The sequence below is a fragment of the Cervus elaphus genome, chromosome 15 (genome assembly GCF_910594005.1).
Source record: "Cervus elaphus chromosome 15, mCerEla1.1, whole genome shotgun sequence".
Lineage (NCBI taxonomy): Eukaryota > Metazoa > Chordata > Mammalia > Artiodactyla > Cervidae > Cervus > Cervus elaphus.
The window spans coordinates 58,594,807-58,617,739 of NC_057829.1; the positions used below are offsets into that span (position 1 = coordinate 58,594,807).

Sequence of the window (22,933 nt, forward strand, 5' to 3'; positions counted from 1 at the left end):
TACAAGGGAACCCCTGGTTCTGCTGTGATCCACAGGGGTCCAGGGAGGAAAGAGAGTCCCCTCCTCTTATAATCCAGGAGCTCCGTGTCTGCCCTTCAGAACCCCCAGTCCATACAGGCAGATTTCCATCGTGGACCAGAGGGGATCTGGCTTCTGTTTCTCAACTGTGGTCAGGGATGAGGTTGGTGGTAAAGAGAAGAGCATGCCAATGTCAATAACAGACCTGAGGTAGTACTTCCCCACCCCCAAGAAAAGACCTAAGTACCAATTCCAGCTCTACTGTTAACTGGTTGTGTGACTTTAAGCATGTCACTTTAGGACCTGGGATTTTAGTTCCTTTGGATATAAAGAAAAGTGAGGGCCAACGTGTACTCATGACCTGCTATGTGTCAGCCACTGTGTATGTATTTGCCTATATTAACTTAATGACTGTTTCCTCTTAACTCTAAAAGCCCCAACAGTCTATGACTTCCTGATTTAAGTCCCAACCCTGGATTTTGGGTTGAGTGAATATTCTCCCTCCTCCAGCAGTGCCTCCTGGAGGTTTGATTTCGAGAGAAACTTGGGAGAGATGCTCCTTCATCACTGAGCTGCATGGATCAGCACATGAGTGAGCCCTTCCTGGGTTCTCGCAGAGTACTGGGTCCTGGGCTTCCCAGAAGTCTTTGCTCTTTTCACTCCCTTTCATCCTCACAGTAATGGTGTAAGAGGCCGATAGTATGAACATTCTCATTTCATGCTCATGATAAGTAATGAGACCAAGTTCACACAGTGTCAGGATTTGAACCCTGCGTCTGACTACATCCAAAGCCCACACTCATAATGGCTTCTCAAAAGTTTCCCTGGAAGATTCTGATGTAACTCACCCCGGTAACTTGGCAGAGGTTCTGCTCTCTTATTAAATGTGCGAATGTTGAGCTGGATGAAGCCTTGAGCTGTTTCTTTCTTCAAATGTGAGCTGGGTGTGACCTTTGGATGAAATGGGAGACATGGGGGAACAATACCAGTTCTTAATGTGAGGGGCGTGTTGGCTATTGAAATGGCTAAGATTTATTTTTTATGACTCAGCCTGCAAGGGGGAGGAAACCAAGCCCGAAGGTTTGAATTTTTCACTCAATTGCTGTAATTTAGAAGGACATTTTAAAAGTTTTATAAGTAAGTAAGCAAGAACACAGTCCAAAGCAAACTGCACACATCTGACTCACAATCTATAGCTTATTCATGATCATGCTGAAATAACCCAAACTAGGGGGGACATAATTCAGCATTTTTCCATATTAATTTCAAGTTTTCTCTCATCCCTTAAAGATTCTGACCAAGTGACCTGAGTATGAAAAACATTACTCAGTAACATTTCTTTCTGCAGTCACACCTTTATAAAGTGAAGTTTTCACCTATTTCACAAGGGTTTTGAGGCTGTAGGAAAAAAAAAAAAATGAGCTGGTTGTGTATTCAAGTGTTTGGCCAGTGTTATAAAATCTCCCTGAAATTGTAACTTTTCTCAGTCCCTGCTCTGAGGATGCAGAGTGAGGTACTTGGTGGGGAAAGGAACTCAAAAGCTACTGCAGAGGCGGCATAACAAAACTAGAGTCGGCTGTATCCTTTCAGAAACATCGCGCATCGAGGGGTACCTGGTTACTGAAATCTGACCCTTTAGTTTCTCTTTAGTGTGCCTGCCTAGTTTTAATAACCTTGTCTTCAGCTTGAGACTAGTTAACTTTTATCACCAACACCTAGTTGGTATTACCCCTATGTTTTGATAGAATAAGGAGTCAATGTTTTCAGTAGACCATGCTGAGTAGGCTAGCTTCAGAGAGATTTAGCACCAAATTATAAATGGTGACACTTTAATAGTGAGTGTGGATGTGTCTGAGAGCCAGCATGTGGGAGTTTGGCAGTGGGAAAGCCCCATGGCTTCAGTTTTTCCAGATCGTGTACCCTTCCATCAAAGAGTAATTTCTTAGCCTTAAAAATCTTTCTTTTACAAAGGGGAAGTTCATTTGAGTTCTAAATTGGTGAATCCAAAACATGTTTAGTAGCAAATGCATTATTTTTCTCTTTAATGAGGGGAAGAAAATGGTCTCAGTCCTTGAACGGACCAGCCAGTTGTTTTCATGGCCACAAACCAAACATGGGCACCATGAAGATGGTGTGACTGGCATGACTGATATTTTGTGAAGGTAATGCCACTATTGTGGCAACCATATTTTCCAAATAAAAAGTTGAGAACTTTTTATTGAGAGGAGAAAGGGACAGACTATTTGAAATTGAGACTGACCCAGGAAATCCAGAATTATTGGACTTGGTAGTTATGGATCACAGTTTAAAAGAAAAACACTATGAGTGACCTAGTGCAAATCTAATATGCTGCTAGAAAAATCAGGAGCCTCAGGATGAATGACTAGATAATGATGGTAAAGAATTGTCCACATGTAAAGATAACCATTAAAAGCCTAGAATGGGATCCAGCAAGTATTTTTCCTAAAGTTTTTGTTCTTCTGTATTTTGGCAAGTATTTGGTAGTTATCATGCTTTGAAATTGTGAAGGTAATTAAATAAGTTTATTTTAAACCCCAGGACATGCTCAGCTAAATAAGATTTGTCCCTTTCTGAGGAGTCACCTTGAAAGCTCTCTCTGCTTTCCATTCATGCTGCCATTATGCAAGATTTCTTAACCCTTTGAGCTTGGATTGATATTTTCAAAACAGTCCATATTAACATCCTGGCTAATGGTAGTTTAGGTCATACTGACGTATAACTATGAAGGCTAGGTTTTTTTATATTTATTTATTTACTTTTAATTGGAGGGTACTTTACAACATTGTCTTGGTTTCTGCCATAGATCAGCATGAATCAGCCATAGGTATACATCTGTCCCCTTCCTCTTGAACCTCCTTCCCACCTCCCACCCCATCCCACCCCTCTAGGTTGTCACAGAGCACCAGTTTGAGCTTGCTGCATCATATGGCAAATTCCCACTGGTTATCTGTTTTATTAGTACATATGGTAAATGTATGTTTCCATGCTACTCTCTCAATTCATCCCACCCTCTCTTTCCTCCACTGCATCGTCAAGTCTGTGCCTCCACAGACCTGCAGATAGGTTCATCAGTATCATCTTTTCTAGATTCCATTTATATGCATTAATATATGATATTAGTTTTTCTCTTTCTGACTTACTTCACTCTGTATAATAGGCTCTAGGTTCACCCACCTAATTAAAACTGACTCTAATGCATTCTTTTTTATGGCTGAGTAATATTTCATTTTATATATGTACTACAGTTTCTTTACCCATTCATCTTTTGATGGACTTCTTGGTTGTTCCCACATCCTAGCTATTGTAACTAGTGCTGCAATGAACATTGGGGTATGTGTGTCTTTTTCAATTATGGTTTCCTCAGGATGAATGCTCAGTTGTGGGATTGTTTGGTCATACAGTAGTTTTATGTCTAGTTTTTTTAAGGAATCTCCATACTGTTCTCCACAGTGGCTGTATCAATTTACATTCCCACCAACAATGCAAGAGGGTTCGCTTTTCTCCATACCCTCTCCAGCATTAACTTGTAGAATTTCTTTGATGATGGCCATTCTGACCAGTGCAAGGTGACACTCACTGTAGTTTTGATTTGCATTTCTCTAATAATGAGCGATGTTGAGCATTTTTTCATGTATTCTTAGTCATCTGTACGTCTTCTTTGGAGAAATGTCTGTTTAGGTCTTCTGCCCACTTTTTGATTGGGTTGTTTGTTTTTTTGGTGTTGAGTTGCGTGAGCTGCTTGTATATTTTGAAGATTAATCCTTTGTCAGTTGTTTCATTTGCTATTATTTTCTCCCATTCTGAGGGTTGTCTTTTCACTTTGTTTATAGTTTCCTTTGCTGTGCAAAAGCTTTTAAGTTTAATTAGGTCCCACTTGTTTATTTTTGTTTTTATTTTCATTACTCTAGAAGGTGTGTCATAGAGGATCTTAGGGCTTCCCAGGTAGTGCTAGTGGTAAAGAACCTGCCTGCCAATGCAGGAGATGTAAGTGATGCGGGTTCAACCCGTGGATTGGGAAGATCCCTTGGAGGAGGGAATGGCAGCCCACTCCAGTATTCTTGCCTGGAGAATCCCATGGACAGAAGAACCAGGTGGGCTATGGTCCATAGGGTTGCAGAGTCTAACACAACTGAAGCAACTTAGCATGCATGCATGCACAAAGGACGTTACTGTGATTTATGTCAAAGAGTGTTCTGCCTATCTTTTCCTCTAAGGGTTTTATAGTTTCTGGTCTTACCTTTAAGTCTTTAATCCATTTTGAGGGCAGGAAAAGGGGACGATAGAGGATGAGATGGCTGGATGGCATCACCGACTCAATGGACATGGGTTTGGGTGGACTCTGGGAGTTGGTGATGAACAGGGAGGCCTGGCGTGCTGCAGTTCATGGGGTCGCAAAGAGTCAGATACGATTGAGCGACTGAACTGAACTGAACTGAACTGAATCCATTTTGAGTTTATCTTTGTTTATGGTGTTAGGAAGTGTTCTACTTTCACTCTTTTACATGTAGCTGTCCAGATTTCCCAGCATTATGTATTGAAGAGACTGTCTTTTTTCCATTGTATATTCTTGTCTCCTATGTCAAAGATAAGGTGCCCATAGGTGCATGGGGTTATCTCTGGGCTTTCTGTCTTGTTCCATTGGTCTGTATTTCTGTTTTTGTGCCAGTACCATACTGTCTTGATGACTGTAGCTTTGTAGTTTAGTCTGAAGTAGGCAGGTTGATTCTTCTAACTCCATTCTTCTTTCTCAAGATTGCTTTGACTATTCAGGGTCTTTGTGTTTCCATAAAAATTTTTTTGTTCTATTTCCATAATTTGATAGGGATTGCATTGAATCTGTAGATTGCTTTTGGTGGTATAGTGATTTTCACAGTATCAATTCTTCCAATCCAGGAGCATGGTATATCTTTTCATCTGTTTATGTCATCCTTGCTTTCTTTCATCAGTGTCTTATAGTTTTCTGTATACAACTCTTTCGTCTCCTTAGGTAGGTTTATTCTTAGATATTTCATTCTTCTTGTTGCAAAGGTAAATGGGATTGATTCCTTAGTTTTTCTTTCTGGTTTTTTCATTGCTGGTGTCTAAGAATTCAAGATATCTCTGTGTATTGATTTCGTGTCCTGTAACTTTACTAAATTCAGTGGTTAGCTCTAGTAATTTTCTGATAGTATCTTTAGGTTTTTCTATATGTAGTGTCATGTCATCTGCAAACAGTGAGGGTTTTACTTCTTCTTTTCCGATTTGGATTCCTTTTATTCTTTTTCTTCTTTGGTTTCCATGGCTAGACTTCCAAAACTGTGTTGAATGATAGTGGCAAGAATGGGCACCCTTGTCTTGTTCCTGATCTTAGAGGAAATGCTTTCAACTTTTCACCATTGAGAATAATGTTTACTGTGGGTTTATCATACATGGCCTTTATTAGGTTGAGATAGGTTCCTTTCATGCCCATTTTCTGAATTTTTTTTAATCATAAATTGGTGCTGAATTTTGTCAAAAGTTTTTCTGCATTTATTGAGATTTTCAAATCATTTTTGTGTTTTAGTTTGTTAATATGGTGTAACACATTGATTGATTTGTGTATATTGAAGAATCCTTGCATCCCTGGAATAAACCAATTTGATAAAGGTGTGTGATCCCTTTAATGAGTTGTTGGATTCTGTTTGCTAACATTTTGTTGAGGATTTTTGCATCTGTGTTCATCAGTGGTGTTGGCTTGCAATTTTCTTTTTTTGTGTGATGTTTTTACCTGGTTTTGGTACCAGGGTGATGGTGGCTTCATAGAATAAGCTTGAAAAGTGTTCCTTCTTCTGCAGTTTTTTGGAAGAGTTTGTAAAGGATAGGCATTAGCTCTTCTCTAAATGTTTGATAGAATTTACCTGTGAGGCCATCTGGTCATGGCTTTTGTTTTTTGGAAGATTTTAATCACAGTTTTAATTTCAGTGCTTGTGATTGGCTTGTTCATGATTTCTATTTCTTCCTCATTCAGTCCTGGAAGGTTGAACTTTTCTAAGAATCTGTCTGTGTCTTCCAGGTTATCCACCTTATTGGCATATAGTTGTTCATAATAGTCTCTTATGATCTTCTGTATTTCTGCATTGTCTGTTGTTCTTTTTTTTTTTTTTTGCATTGCCTGTTCTAACCTATCCTTTTTCATTTCTAATTGTGTTGATTTGAGCCTTCTCCCTTTTTTTCTTGATGACTATGGCTAATGGTTTATCAATTTTGTTTATCTTCTCAAAGAACTAGCTTTTAGTTTTACTGATCTTTACTATTGTTTCCTTCATTTCTTTCTTCATATATTTCTGCTCTGATCTTTATTATTTGTTTCCTTCTACTAACTTTGGAGTTTTTTCCCTCTTCTTTTTGTAGTTGTTTTAGATGTAAAGTTAGGTTGTCTCTTTGATGTTTTTCTTGTTTCTTGAAGTAGGATTGTATTGCTATAAACTTCCCTCTCAGAACTGCTTCTCTGAATCCCATAGGTTTTGAGTCATCTTGTTTTCATTATCATTTATTTCTAGTTTTTTGATTTCCCCTTTTATTTCTTCAGTAATCTATTGGTTACTTAGAAATGTATTTTTTATTGTTTAATCTCCATATGTTTGTGTTCTTTTGCAGTATTTTTTTCTTTCTGTAATTGATGTCTAGTTTCATAGTGTTGTGGTCAGAAAAGAGACTTGATAAAATTTCAATTTTCTTAAATTTACTGAAGCTTGATTTGTGACCCAAGATATGGTCTATCCTGGAGAATGTTTCATGTGCACTTAAGAAGAAAGTGTATTCTTCTGCATTTGGATGGAATGTCCTGAGGATAGGAGTTAGGTCCATCTGATCTAATGTGTCACATAAGTCTTGTGTTTCCTTATTCTCTGTTTTGATGATCTGTCCATTGCTGTAAGTGAAGTGTTAAAGTCCTCTACTACTGTTGTGTCAATGTCTCCTTTTATGTCTGTTAGTATTTACCTTCTGATTGAGGTGCTCCTATGTTGGGTGCATAAATATTTACAATTGTTATGTCTTCTTGGATTTATCACTTAATCATTATGTCGTGTCCTTCCTTATATCTTGTAATATTCTTTAATTTAAGGTCTATTTTGTCTGATATGAAAATTGCCACTATGGCTTTGTTTTGATTTCCATTTGCATGGAATATCTTTTTCCATCCTCTCACTTTCAGTCTATATGTGTCTCTAGGTCTAAAGTAGGTCTCCTGTAGACAGGATACATATGGGTCTTGTTTTTGTATCCATTCAGCTAGTCTGTATCTTTTGGTTGGAACATTTAATTCATTTATATTTAGAGTAATTGATATATGTGTTCCTATTGGCATTTTCTTAATTGTATTAGGCTTGTTTTTGTAAGCCTTTTCATTCTCTTCTGTTTCCTGCTTAGAGAAGTCCTCAACATTTTTTGTAGAGCTGATTTGGTGGTCTAAATGCTCTTAACTTTTGCTTGGCTGTAAAGCTTTTTATTTCACCGTCAATTTTGAATGAGATCCTTACTGGGTAGGGTAGTCTGGTTTGTAGGATTTTCCCTTTCAGTACTTTAAACATATCCTGCCATTCCCTTCTGACCTGCAGAGTTTCTTCTGAAAGATCAGATGTTAAATTTTATGGGGTTTCCCTTGTATGTTAGTAATTGCTTTTCCCTTGCTGCTTTTAATATTTTTTCTTTGTGTTCAGTCTTTGTTAGTATGATTAATACAAGTCTCAGTGTGTTTCTCTTTGGATTTATCCTGTATAGGTGTCTCTGCACTTCTTAGACTTGATTGACTATTTCCTTTCCCAGGTTAGGGAAGTTTTTGACTATAATCTTTTTAGAAATTTTCTCAGACCCTTTATTTTTCTCATCTTCTTGTGGGCCCCTTATAATTTGAATGTTGGTGCATTTAATACTGTCCCAGAGGTCTCTGAGACTATCTTCAATTCTTTTCATACTTTTTTTTTCTTTATTCTGCTCTTCAGCAGTTATTTCGACTCTACTCTCTTCCAGCTCACTTAGGCCTGTTCTTTGGCCTCAGATATTTTGCTATTGATTCCTTCTAGAGCATTTTTAATTTCAGTATTTGTGTTGTTTATCTCTCATCTCTGTTTGTTTATTCTTTATTTCTTCTGAAAGTGAAGTGAAAGTGTTAGTCACTCAGTCGTGTCTGGCTCCTTGTGACCCCATGAACTGTAGCCTGCCAGGCTGCTCTGTTGATGGAATTCGCTAGGCAAGAATACTGGAGTGGGTTGCCATTCCCTTCTCCAGGGGTCTTCCCAAACCGGGAAGATCTTCCCTACCTGGGACTGAACCCGGGTCTCCTGCATTGCAGACAGATTCTTTACCATCTGAGCCATTGATCCTTGTTAAATGTGTTAACTCTTGCATTTTCTCCATTCTGTTTTCAAGATCTTTACTATTATTTTGGACCATCTTTACTATCATTTCTCTGAATTCTTCTTCATGTAGTTTGCCTATTTCTTCTTCATTTGTTTGGGCTTGTGAGTTTTTGCCTTGTTCCTTCATTTGCACAATATTTCTCTGTCTTTTCATTTTTTCTAACGTACTGTGTTTGAGGTCTCTTTTCTCCAGGCTATAGGGTCATAGTTCTTCTTTTTGGTCTCTGCTCTCATGTATGAGGTTGGTCCAGTGGCTTGTGTAGGCTTTGTTTTGGGAGGAACTGATGTTTGCATTCTACTGAGAGGCGGTGAGTTTATTCCTGTCTGACGGGCAGGGCTATGTGAGGTGGTGTGTTTGGGGTGTCTATGGGAAGCCTGTCTGCTGATGTTTGGGTTTATGTTTTTGTCTTGCTCATTCTTTGGGTGAGGCATCCTTCACTGGGTGCTGCCTGCAGTTGGGTGATGCTGGTTCTTGTATATAGGTGGAGGCCTTCATGGGAGTCCTCGCTAATTAACATGTCCTGAGGTCAGGAGTTCTTTGGCAGTGTCCTGGACTCAGCACTCCCACCTCAGAAGCTCAGGCCTGATCTTTCTCCATAGAACCAAGACCCCACAAGCTATTTGTTATGGCATTAAAAGGGATTCGAACAAACACACAAAAACAAAATGTGAAATAAGAAACAAAAAATGAACCCCAAATAGGAAATGCAAAATCAGACAAATACTAAAACAAAGGACCATTCACACAAACACACACACACAAAACCAAGAGCAGTCCAAAGAAAACAAAGCACAAGGGAGTAACCGAGTGGACAAAGGAAACCAAAAATTATATTGACCAACTAAAAACAAAACTAAAACACAAATCAGAAAATAAGACCAAAGCAGAGTGCCAACTTTGGAATAAAGCAAGGAAAACAAAGAAAACTAATAAACATGATGAAATAAAGAAACAAAAGGAAGAAAAGGAAAAAAATAGAAAAGCGTATTAAATAGAAGTATATAAAAAAGATTTGCTTAATTAAAGAATAACGACAGCAGGAGAACCATAGGAAAACCAAACAAAAACAAAAACAAAAAATTTTTAAGGAAAAAAAACCCCCACTGAACCACAAAAAAGCCAGTGTAGAGGTAGAAGCTTAGAGTTAATAATAATAACAACTACAGCACAATGAAAAAAAACAAAAGAGAAGAAAAGAAATCCAGAACCAACTATAGAATGAATCAAAATATAAGAATAGTAAATGTTTTTCTTGGGTCTTAGCTGTCCGCGTCCTTTTCCCCTCTGTGATTCATAGCCCACCTCTGCCTCTCTAGGAGACCTTCCAATACTGGGTGAGCTGGTTTCTGGACCTGCTTTGGGGACAGCTCAGACTCTAATTGGGCCCTACTCCTGCGTGTTCTTGCCTCCAGTGTCCTCAGCTGCCAGTGCTCGGACTCTTTCTTTTATGGGAACACTCATTGTCCTTTTATATATTCCATTGAACAGAGTCTACCTAGTTGATCATGTGGATTTAATCTGCAGTTTGTACAGCTGGTGGAAAGGTTTTCAATTATCTTAGCCACATTGCCTGTGGAGTTCAATTGTGGTTTTATCCCCACCTCTGCTTGTGGGTTATCTATAGGAGTTTGCTCCTGAGGCTCTCCCGGAGGACTTGGGTCTGCCCCAGTGAGGACCAGGCTTGGAGGTGGCACAGCTGTTTGGATTTCAGTGATCCTGGCAGTTTCAGATGCTCAGGGATGCTGGCGACCACGGGTGCAGGAGCCATGGCACTATTAGAATCTTTTTCTAACCTATGACAGCAGGCGCTCAAAGGGTCCCCCTGGCTGGCATCCTGCTCTACTGCTTGGCACATCAGTCATTCAATGGCCAGCCTCTCTGTGTTCTTTCTCTGTTGGTCAGCTGCCAGTGCTGGCTTGTGGGGAGAGAGGCTTCAGTGTGGCTCCGCCCTCTGCGTGTGACTCAGCAGCATGGCCCGGCCTCCGTGGCTTCCTGGCTTTCCTCCAAAGGCATTCCCTGCCACGATCTCCTCCCTTATGTCCCCTTGGGTGTGTCAGCAGCAGTCTTCACCCTGTGTTCCAATCCCTGTGTTCCAGCTCCCAGCCACTGAATGTTCCAGGGGACTTGAGCCCCTGTCCGGGGTGAGTAGGGCTGCGGCATGGATTGTCTGTGTGGTTCTCACTCCGTTCAGAGTGTCACAGACCAGCTGCTTCACTCTCTGACAGTGTCAAATGCTGCACCTCTGGCCCAAACAATTTCCCCGATATGGGCATCTTGCCCCTGCTTCAGTTTCCCCAACCCCCAGGTGCAGGTCCAGTCTCGCTTACTCTCCTCTTTTTCTCTTCCTTCCTTCATCCTACCAAGTTTTGCATGGATTTGTATATTCCTGTCCGGTGGTCAGGGACTCCTGCCCGCTGTCAGCTGATGTTCTGTGAGATCTTCTGCATCTGAAGATGTATTCCTGATGCATCTGTGGAAAGAGATATACTGTACATCCACCTACTTTTTCACCATCTTGTCTTCCCTGAAGATTGGTTTTATTTAGGATCTTATAAGCAGATTGGACTTGAAAGGAGGTGTCTGGAAATGTTTTGAGCAAAGGTAAAATGACAAGCCCTACGTATGAAGCAACTTGAATGCAAACTTGACCATAGCTTTACTGTCTGGCTTCCCCTTCAGCATCGATAGATAGCTCAAAGGCACCCACGATCCCGTAATGCACCTTTGGTTTGGATCCAGCCTCAGGAGCACCAACCTCATGCCAGAGGGCAGGTTGAAATTTGGCCCCATCTCCTTCACCCATCTTGGCCAGGTGCTCTTGTACAGGGCACGACAGTCTCAACTGTAAGTGATGATTCTGGGTAATACCACGTGGAAGAGAATCAGAAGAGCTACTGAAATCCAAAGCTACAATTGTTTTTTTTTTCTTAGATTCATATATTATGTGCTCAGCACAGTGGAGTCTATTAAATCCCAGTGGTTGGAAATATAAACAAATTGGTCCAGTGTGAATGATTTTCTAGGAGAATATAAAATAAGTATTTGGTAACTTTATGAACTACAGAATTCTTGAGCTGGAAGGCTCATCTTCTATAACTTTATTCAGCCTCTTGTTTTATGGATAAATTAATCAAGGCCCTGGGCTTGTGAAGTTATTTGACCAGGTTCACGTAGCTACTGATGGAAGCCACAGAATTAGAAACAGGATCTCTGTCTCTTCATCTCTAAAACAGGATGTGAAAATATCTCTAAAATATGTGAAACAGCCTGTCACACAGTAGGTGCTCTGTTAGTTGGCTGATTCTGAATCTAATGTCTTTAAGGTTCCTGGGGTGTATGGATTTCTGGTACAGCACCTGCCCTAGAATAGTTCATGGTGGGATAGTTCAGACTGACAAACCCATTCTAGCTTTTATTTATTCTACCATTTTCCCAGATTGTAAACAACCTTAGTTGGTGCATAGTTTACCACATTTCTCCTGTGTTCCCTGGTCCATTCCAATTTTCAGGCTTATCCTATCTTCAGTTCTTTAAGAAGCTGGCTCATCTTGTTGCAATAACATTGTCAGTTCTTTAAGTACTCAGAGATGCCCTTTAAGTTTGAATGTAGCCAAGTTTTGTGAGTTCATTTCTCCCCTTAGTCCATGTTTCTTTCCATCCTTCACTTGGCAGGTAGCTCTCTCTGGTTAATGACTGTAAGTTCTTCAAAGCATCCAGAGCAGCCGTGGGATCCCTCCCAGTCTCTCAGGAGGATATTTCCCCTTGTTCTTTTTCTCTTATTTATGGGAAGCAGAGCCAAATGTGAGACACTGGGCCCAAAAGGAGGGGCCAGACCTGGCCTGGGAAGAGCCTGTATGGCCTGAGCTGCAAGGAATCCAGCCAGGAATCCCAGGCTCATAAAACGTTAGCACTGGAAGGGCCATGGAGACCATCAAGCCCAACCTGTCATTTTACAGAGAAGGAAAACTGAGGCTTCAAGGAAGACAGGGGCCTTGCCCAGGTCTGGTCAGACATTGATTTCAGGTCTCTCAAGCCAGCTCTCCTCCCCTGTGCCACTTGCCAGATACTATTCCTGACCCATAGGCATGGGACTGAATTGACTGAATTATGACAGTGAAGTTATTGAAGGTTTAAGGCTCCAGAGTGGTTAAGTGAGCTCAGGAGCTAGAATGCCTGGGTTAAAATTCTGACTACACTTACTAGCTTTGTTACCTAATGAAAGTTGCTTAAGCGCTTTGTGCCTCTGTTTCCTCATCTCTAAAGTGGGGGCAATAATTTGACCTACTTCTTTGGGTTGTGAAGATTAATAGTTGGTTAGCTGTTAAATGGTAACATATGTTAACAAAAATATTCTTACTTTTAAAGCATCTAAATAGTACCTGGCACTATCATTGTTGTTTCTCAAGCCTCAATTTTTAACCAAAATTCTATGTTATCTCCCTATAAATACATTTTCCTAGGTTCCTTGACAAAAAAAATCTAAATTGTGGGATGTAGTGTCTGCCATAAGACTGGGAAGAAAATTTGTGTAGCCTAAGAAGGCTTCCTGGAGGAGGTGGGGTATCTGCTCAGTCCTGTCAGGTTTGGGATTGCTCACCTTCCTGCAGTGAGAAAGCAAAATATCCATCATAAGAAGACTGACCACCTTTCTCACTTGCAGGAGTCCATGTGACTTATTCCAAGTTGTTGATTTTAGAGGCCGTTTGCCATTTTGCCTTACCCATTTTTTTTTTTTTTTTGCCTTACCCATTTTTTCCACCAAAGAAATTATTCTGCATAAAACTTAAAGTGATTTAATTTCTGTCATTAGAAAATGAATTTTCCTGTTTACTGTCAAGGCATCAATTGTGAAAATTACCATCTACACTTTGCAAAAAGTTGTTAACAACATCTGTTGATGTAAGGAGGCAGGGGATCAGTTTGTTTATTTGTTTATTTATGTAATTGGTCATTTTCACTAATGAAATAAGCACTCATAAACTTATCAGCTGAAAGTAAAGCTGAGGTCTTGACCTACTCTGTATCGAGCCATAGAGTCTCCTCTTTTGGCCATCTCACACCTCTGCCTCTCTCCCTCTTCTCCCCCCACCCAAAAATACCATCATCGTCAATCCTTTCTATTATTCCCTTACTTTTATTTTTATACATTGTTATTGAATCTATATGCATTCTTAAGAATTATATTTTTTTTAACTAAATGCCACTGAACTGTACACTTTAAAATGGTTAGTTAATTGTGTTTTGTGAATTTCACCTCAATTAAAAAGCTATACATTTCAAATTTCAATTGTTTTACTTTACACGAAGGCATGCCTTGTGTAATCTTTTGAGACCTTTTAAATACAACATTATATTTCTCAGTTGCATTTATACTATAGTATATTGCTGTAGTTCATTTGCTTTGATTGCTGTAAATATTCCTCCAAATATGTCATAGTTTACTCATGTATTCTCCAGTTGATGGACATTTAGATTATTTCATGTTTTTTTTAAACTATTTTAAACTGACTTTCCATGATCATTTTTGTATGTGTTGCTTGTTTTCATGTCCAGAATATACAGTTGGTCCTTGAACAACGAGAGTTTGAATTGCACAGGTCTACTTATGTGTGAATTTTTTCCAATAAATCCATACTACAGTTGTACACATCTTTTGGGTCGGTTGATTCCAAAGATGCAGAACCTTGGATTTGGAGAAACTTTTAAAGTTACACACTGATGTTTCAACCAACAGCCTTGTTGTTCAGCGGTCAACTGTATACCTAGGAGCAGAATTGCTGGAGCATAGAGTATGTGAATATTCAATTTGGGAGATAGTGGCTGTTTTCGGAAGTGGCTATACCAGTTTTGACTTCATGCCCACCCTAATGAAGTAAAAAATTCTCTGGATCTATATCCTTTCTAATACTTGATGTTTTTCAACTTGTTTTTGCCAATCAGGCAAGTTTATAAGTATTTCTCTGTGGTTAATTTTGCATTTTTCTGACCACTAGTGATACTAACTGTATCTTCATATTGTCATTGTGTTTCTTTTTTCTATGAAATACCTCAGATCTTTTGCCCACTTTCTATTGGGTTGCTTGTGCTCCTGATTGATTTGTAGGAGGGTTTTATTTTATATGCATTCCTGATATTATCCCTTTTTGATTGTGTGTGTTATTAATACTTTCCCCCTATTTTAAATGGTCTTCTCTTTTTTGTAATATTTCCTTTGGAAAATAAAATTCTTAGTTTTCATAGTAAAATTTAGTGAAGTTTTATTTTGTAGTCAGTACTTTTTTAAAGAAAAATTTTCACTACTTGAAGTCTAAAAGATATATTTTCTACTAGGAGTTATGAAGTTTTATGGTTGACATTTAATTCCCTAATCCATTTAAATCTTTGATTTTGTGTATGGTGTGAGACAGGGATCCCATTTTAATCTATTTCCATGTAGATATCCATTTTCCAGCTCTAATCTGACATGCCACCCCTGTCATATATCAAAATCCTACATATGCCTTGCTCTTCTCTGAGCCGTCAATATAATTCATATGTCACTGTGCCAATAATATTAGGAAATCATAACAACTTCTTTTCAGAAATGTCCTTCCTATTCTTAGTTCTTTGCTCTTTATTATTATTATTATTGAATTATAACATACCTACAGAGAAATATACAGACAATACAAAGTGTACAAGTGAACAAAACCCAGATTTCCCCACAGCCAGTCCCTCCCACCAGGAAGCTTCCACAAGCCTCTTATCCTTATCCATCAGAGGGCAGACAGAATGAAAACCACAATCACAGAAAACTAACCAAACTGATCACATGGATCACAGCTTTGTCTAACTCAATGAAACTATGAGCTATGCCATGTAGTGTCACCCAAGACAGACGGGTCGTGGTGGAGAGTTTTGACAAAATGTGGTCCACTGGAGAAGGGAATGGCAAACCACTTCAGTATTCTTGCCTTGAGAATCCCATGAACAGTATGAAAAGGCAAAAAAACACATGACATTGAAAGATGAACTCCCCAGGTTGGTAGGTGCCCAATATGCTACTAGAGAAGAGTGAAGAAATAACTCCAGAAAGTATGAAGAGACAGAGCCAAAGTGAAAACAACACCCAGTTGTGGATGTGACTGGTGATGGAAGTAAAGTCCAATGCTATAAGAACAATATTGCATAAGAACCTGGAATGTTAGGTCCATGAATCAAGGCAAATTGGAAGTGGTCAAATAGGAGACGGCAAGAGTGAACATCGACATTTTAGGAATCAGTGAACTAAAATGGACTGAAATGGGCAAATTTAATTCAGATCACCATTATATCTACTACTGTGGGCAAGAATCCCTTAGAAGAAATGGAGTAGCCCTCATAGTCAACAAAAGAGTCCAAAATGCAGTACTTGGGTGCAGTCTCAAAAATGGCAGAATGATATCTGTTCGTTTCCAAGGCAAACCATTCAATATCATAGTGATCCAAGCCTATGCCCCAATCTATAATGCCAAAGAAGCTGAAGTTGAACGGTTCTATGATGACCTACCAGACCTTCTAGAACTAACACCAAAAATAGATATCCTTTTCATCATAGGGGACTGAAGTGCAAAACTAGGAAGTCAAGTGATGACCTACCAGACCTTCTAGAACTAACACCAAAAATAGATATCCTTTTCATCATAGGGGACTGAAGTGCAAAACTAGGAAGTCAAGAGATATTTGGAGTAACTGGCAAGTTTGTCCTTGGAGTACAAAATGAAGCAGGGCAAAGGCTAAATAACTGAGTCTTGTCAAGAGAATGCACTGGTCATAACAAATATCCTTTTCTAACAACACTAGAGGAGACTCTACACATGGGCATCACCAAATGGTCAATACCGAAATCAGATTGATTATATTCCTTGTGGCCAAAGATGGAGAAGCTCTATACAGTCAGCAAAAACAGGTCAGGGAGCTGACTGTGGCTCAGATTATGAACTCCTTATTGCTAAACTCAGACTTAAATTGAAGAAAGTAGGGAAAACAACTAGACCATTTAGGTATCAGTTAAATCAAGTCCCTTATGATTATAAAATGGAAGTGACAAAGAGATTCAAGAGATTAGATCTGATAGAGTGCCTGAAGAACTATGCGGAGGTTCGTGACATTGTACAGGAGGCAGTGACCAAAACCATCCCCAAGAAAAAGAAATGCAGAAAGGCAAAATGATTGTCAGAGGAGGCCTTACAAATAGCTGAGAAAAGAAGAGAAGTGAAAGGCAAAGAAGAAAAGGGAAAGATATACACATTTGAATGCAGAGTTCCAAAGAATAGCAAGGAGAGATAAGAGAGCCCTCCTAAGTGATCAAAGAAATAGTGCAAAACAATAGAATGGGAAAGATTAGAGATCTCTTCAAGAAAATTAGTGATACCTAAGGGAATATTTCATGCAAAGATGGACACAATGAAGGACAGAGATGGTATGAACCTAACAGAAGTAGAAGATATTAAGAAGAGGTGTCAAGAATACACAGAAGAACTGTACAAAAAAAATCTTAATGATCCAGATAGCCACGATGGTATGATTACTCACCTAGAGCCAGACATCCTGGAATGCGAAGTCAAGTGGGCCTTAGGAAGCATCACTACGAACAAAGCTAGTGGAGGAGATGGAATTCCAGTTGAGCTATTTCAGATTCTAAATGATGATGCTGTGAGAGTGCTGTACTCACTCTGCCAGCAAATTTGGAAAACTCAGCAGTGGCCACAGGACTGGAAAAGGTCAGTTTTCATTCCAGTCCCAAAGAAAGGCAATGCCAAAGAATGTTCAAACTACAGCACAATTGCACTCATCTCACATGCTAGCAAAGTAATGCTCAAAATTCTCCAAGCCAGGCTTCAACAGTACATGAACCTTGAACTTCCAGATGTTCAAGCTGGATTTAGAAAAGGCAGAAGAACCAGAAGTTAAATTGCCACCATTTGCTGGATCCTAGAAAAAGAAAGGGAATTCCAGAAGAACTTCTACTTCTGCTTTATTGACTGCGCCAAAGCCTTTGACTGTGTGGATCACAACAAACTGTGGAAAATTCTTAGAGATGGGAATACCGGACCACCTGACCTGCCTCCTGAGAAATCTGTATGCAGGTCAAGAAGCAACAGTTAGTACAGGACATGGAACATTGGACTGGTTCCAAATTGGGAAAGTAGTACATCAAGGCTGTATATTGTCACCCTGCTTATTTAACTTATATGCAGACTGCATCTTGTGAAATGCCAGGCTGGATGAAGCACAAGCTGGAATCAAGATTGCCAGAAGAAATATCAATAACCTCAGATATGCAGATGACACCACCCTTATGGCAGAAAGCAAAGAAGAACTAAAGAGCCTCTTGATGAAAGTGAAAGACGAGAGTGAAAAAGTTCGGTTACAACTCAATATTCAGAAAACTAAGATCATGGCATCCAGTCTCATCATACGTGGCAAATAGATGGGGAAACAATGGAAACAGTGACAGATTTTATTTTGGGGGGCTCCAAAATCACTGCAGATGGTGACTACAGCCATGAAATTAAAAGACACTTGCTCCTCGGAAGAAAAGCTTGAAAAACTTAGCATATTAAAAAGTAGAGACATTAATTTGCTGATAAAGGTCCATCTACTCAAAGTTATGGTTTTTCCAATAGTCATGTAGGGATGTGAGAGCTGGACCATAAGGAAAGCTGAGCACGAAGAATTGATGCTTTTGAACTGTGGTGTTGGAAAAAGACTCTTGAGAGTCCCTTGGACTGAAGGAGATCCAACAAGTCTGTCCTAAAGGAAATCAGTCCTGAATATAGATTGGAAGGACTGATGCTAAAGCTGAAACTCTGATGAGAAGAACTGACTCATTGGAAATGACCCTGATGCTGGGAAAGATTGAAGGCAGGAGGAGAAGAGGACAACAGAGGGTAAGATAGTTGGATGGCATCACCAACTCGATGGACATGAGTTTGAGCAAGCTCTGGGAGTTGGTGATGGACAGGGAGGCCTGGAATGGTGCAGTCCATGGGACTGCAAAGAGTTGGACATGACTGAGCAACTGAACTGAACTGAATACAAAATGTACAACTCACTGTATTTCACAAAGTGAATGCAGTGATGTAACCAGCACCGAAATCAACAAATACACCATTAGCAACCCCAGAAACCTTCCTTGTGTCCTCTTCCAGTCTCTTTCTGCCTCCTTTCAAAGTCATCAATCCTATCTTCTGACACCATAGATTCATCTGACCTATTTTTTAAGTTTATGTAAATGAACTCATAATAGGTACTATTTTGTAGGTCTTTTTTTACCTAACATTTTATCTGTAAGATTTATTCATGCTGTTCCATATAGTTGTAATTTCTGCATTTTCACTGCAAGTTAGTACATATTCTTTTCCATTTCAAGAATATACCACTTTTCACCCATTCTACTCCATTCTTAGTTTGAAGCTATTACAAATAGTGTTGTTCTGTTCCCTATCTGCCTCTAGCCTTTGCCTGAACTGGTTCCCTCTTCATGTCATGTCCTCCTTACTTCAGTACTTAAGATTCTGGCCATTTTATAAAGCCTTATTAAGTACATTCCATCTTGGTGTGAACCTTTCTTAGGCTTCCACAGTATACCAACTTATTCTTTGTCAAGGCATATAACCTTATAGTTTATGAGCTGAACCTAAGTGCAATACTGAGAAGAATTTTGCCCAAAAAGTTTACAAAGTAATTATCTCTAGCAAATATGTCCTAATAGGGCCTAACTTTTTTTTTTACTTTTATTTTATTTTTTAATTAATTAATTTTTTTTCATTTATTTTTATTAGTTGGAGGCTAACTACTTTACAATATTGTAGTGGTTTTTGTCATACATTGACATGAATCAGCTGTGGATTTACATGAATTCCCCATCCCGATCCCCCCTCCCACCTCCCTCTCTACCCGATCCCTCTGGGTCTTCCCAGTGCACCAGGCCCGAGCCATACCAAAATTTGACAAGTTTTTCCTAAACATGTAAACACTGAGTTCCTGTGTGGTCGTATGCAAGACAAGGAGGGAGTAAGAAGTGTCCAAAAGTTTATGTAAGTCAAAGAAATGGTTGGGATGACCAGCCTCCATTTTATTCTTCTTTAGGAGAAAGTCTTCAGCGGGCTCATGGTATGATGTGATGGAGAAAGTGCTCAGCGTTGTTAATGACATATGTGCTTTTTCTCTTAACCATTGCCAGTTTATGGGATGGGATACATGGAAGAAGTTGAAGCAAAATGTTAATATTTAGTATATTTTAATGTTGTCAGATGGCTAGGGAATGGAAACTTGTGGAAAAGTTCTCCTCAACTACTTTTTCAGATTAAGGATACTTGGGGACCAAAAGGTTCTGTGAATTAGTAGTAAGTGGTTTGAAATTCATCATTTTCTTACTAATGGGACAGGACATCTGAATATGCTGAGTCAAAAGATGCTAAAGTAAAAGCAAAATACAAACCAAACAAGTAAAAGTAAACATAATCCTGACTTGCTCAAACAAGTAAAGATATTCAAAGTCAAAGTGGACATATTATTTGAACATTGATTGATTGATTCATGCAGCAGTTATTTATTGAGCATCTACTACTCTGTGCCAGGTTCTATGAACGAGTTAGAGAAACAGTGAACAAAACAGAAATGCCCCTGCCCTCTTGCAGTGTGTTAGTTGGGATGGGGGTTCTGTTGTCTTTAACAGTGACGAGAAATAAAAGTGGCTTAAATAAGATAAAAGTATTTCTTTGTCACACTTAAGAGTGGTCTGTGGTTGTTTTGAAATTCTGCCCTACCACATTATCCAGGGACCCAGGCTTCATCTGGTATATTTCTCTCATTCACATGGTCCTAGATGGCTCAACATTCCGTCTGTGTCCTCAACAGTAGGAAGAACAGCAGGAAGAGATGGCACACCCAGTCCTTCTAAAGGACTGGACTGTCCAGAGTTTGTCTACATCACTTTTCAAAACATTTGATTGGCTAGAATTTTGTTATATGGTCACTGCATAGCTCCAGGGGAAGCTGGGAAATATAGTCTTAATTCTGAAAGATGATATGCAGATAAATTCAAGGGCTTTGTGTTCAGGGGAGAGTGGGTAATGCAGGACAATCAGTAGTCTGTTATGTTCTAGTAGAGGGAAAAATACCATCGGCAAGACACAAATAAATAGATACTGTATAGTCAGATGGTTGTATGTGACAAAGCAGGTACGTAAATAGAGACTAAAGTGGAAAGAGATACTATCTTAATAAGAGAAATAAGAGAGGAATTCTCTGATTAGGTGGTATTTTATCAGGTGCATATGGGGAATGTATAACTTTACTATGTATACATGTTCTTAAGCTCGTGGTCTTGCAGAGCTATTTAGGAGAAATTGAAATCATAATTGCAGAAGAGATTCACAGCCTTTCATGAGTAAAGACACGCTTTAAGATTTTTCCAGCTGTGTTGGGGTATCTAAGTGATCAAACATCTTCTTCGCCATTGGTAGCTCATTTTAAGAGAAACTCATCCATCTGAAAGGAAACTATGCTCATCAAAAGAATACATCATTCCATAAATTGTGGAGCATCAGTTCAGTTCAGTCGCTCAGTCGTGTCCAACTCTTTGCGACCCCATGAATCACAGCACGCCAGGCCTCCCTGTCCATCACCAACTCCCAGAGATTACTCAAACTTATGCCCATCGAGTTGGTGATGCCATCCAGCCATCTCATCCTCTGTCGTCCCCTTCTCCTCCTGCCCCCAATCCCTCCCAGCATCAGGGTCTTTTCCAATGAGTCAACTCTTCGCATGAGGTGGCCAAAGTATTGGAGTTTCAGCTTCAGCATTAGTCCTACACATCCTAGAACTAACCAGAAATTTCTGATAATGTGGCCAAAACACAGGGCAATGTTGGAGACCTAGAGTACATTCTTTATCATAAGGGTGGTAAAAGTGAAACTTAAAAATCAGAGTTAGTAAAATAAACCTGGATTCAGAATTGAAATGTGCTGAGACTGAACACAGTCCATAATGCTTGAAAATAGTTAGGCATGCTAAATATCCATGTTTTTGTTACCAAAACTCAGGTTCAGCTGCTCACTGCTTGAAAACCAATATTCGAGGGGCAGATGTTAATAGGAAGGAAAGTTCTCTATTCCAGAGGCTGGCAACCAAGGGAAAGGGTGGACTCAGGTCCAAAGCCCAACTCTTCCTGCAGACAAAATGAACAAAGCTTTTAAAGGAGAGTTTCAGGGGTGCACAGGTGGAGGGAGGGGACTTCATACAGAACAACTCAGTCAGCTCTGACAGTCATCTTGAAATTGGCCATGCAGTGGTCTGATCTGGTCTTCTTGATGGTTTAAGTATAGTTACTTTTCAGTTCCAGGGTCAGTTTATTCTTATTTCTTTGAGGCCAGTTCTTGGTATTGTGGCAGCTTGGGTGTGTTAGTTGCTCAGTCGTGCCCGACTCTTTGCGACCCCATGGACTGCAGCCCACCAGGCTCCTCTGTCCATGAGATTTTCCAGGCAAGGATACTGGAGTGAGTTGCCATTTCCTTCTCCAGGGGATCTTCCCAACCTAGGGATCGAACCAGAGCCTCCTGCACTGCAGGCAGATTCTTTACCAACTGAGCTACAAGGGAAGCCCATTGTGGCAACTTGGATTATGGCTAGTCTTGTCATCATATTATAGTTAACTCCTTCCACCTGGTGGGGGTTTCAGTATCTACAAGGCAGCTCAAAGGATATGGCTCAGAATATTATCCATAACTTTTGAGGAGGAACTTATAAAGGTCCTTGACTTTGTTTAATGACTAAACTATTATTATTTAGTTTTGTTTGACTGCTTTCCTTTGCTTTTGCATTTTCTCACTTCCCTGATTAAATTTATTCTTTGACTGAAGTTTTTCTACAGACAAAGGCAGGCAGAGGATATGGGTAGAGTGGGTCTGTCCTGGGAAGACTCCATAGATCTTGCTCCATTTTTTTCTTATCAACATGATTAAAAGTGAACGGTGACAAGCAAACCCATCTATAGACCTATGGGTAGGTTTTTGGTCATTTGACTCACTTCTTGGGTGTCTTTGTATTTTTATATATTATCTCCCTTGGTGGTAGTGGTTTAGTTGCTAGGTCGTGTCTGACTCTTTGCAACCCCATGGACTGTGTGTGGCCTGCCAGGCTCCTCTGTCCAAGGGATTTCCCAGGCAAGAATTCTGGAGTGGATTGCCATTTCCTTCTGCAGGGGATCTTCCCAACCCCGGGAACCAACCTCCTGCTTGGCAGGCAGATTCTTTATCACTGAGCCACCTAGGAAGCCATTATCTCCTTTAATAGTCTTTAAATTAAAAAAAAAAAAAAAAAGATACAAAAGCAATGCATATTCCTTGAAAGAAAAAATGGTGTATAAAAATTTACAAGTGATTGATTCTTCCTTGCCTATTCTCCCCCCACCCTTATCTCAACCCCATGTTAACAATATCCTGATTCTGGTACCAGATCCTATGAATTCTAATAGGTTTCAAGCTGCTGG

At 39.6% G+C, this 22,933-nt stretch overlaps 1 protein-coding gene across 3 annotated transcripts in view; it reads left to right on the top strand.

Moving 5' to 3' along the window:
* PLCE1 (phospholipase C epsilon 1) overlaps positions 1-22,933 on the top strand; it is a 361,223-nt gene that overhangs the window by 59,538 nt on the left and 278,752 nt on the right. The gene's annotated exons all lie outside the window — the stretch shown is intronic.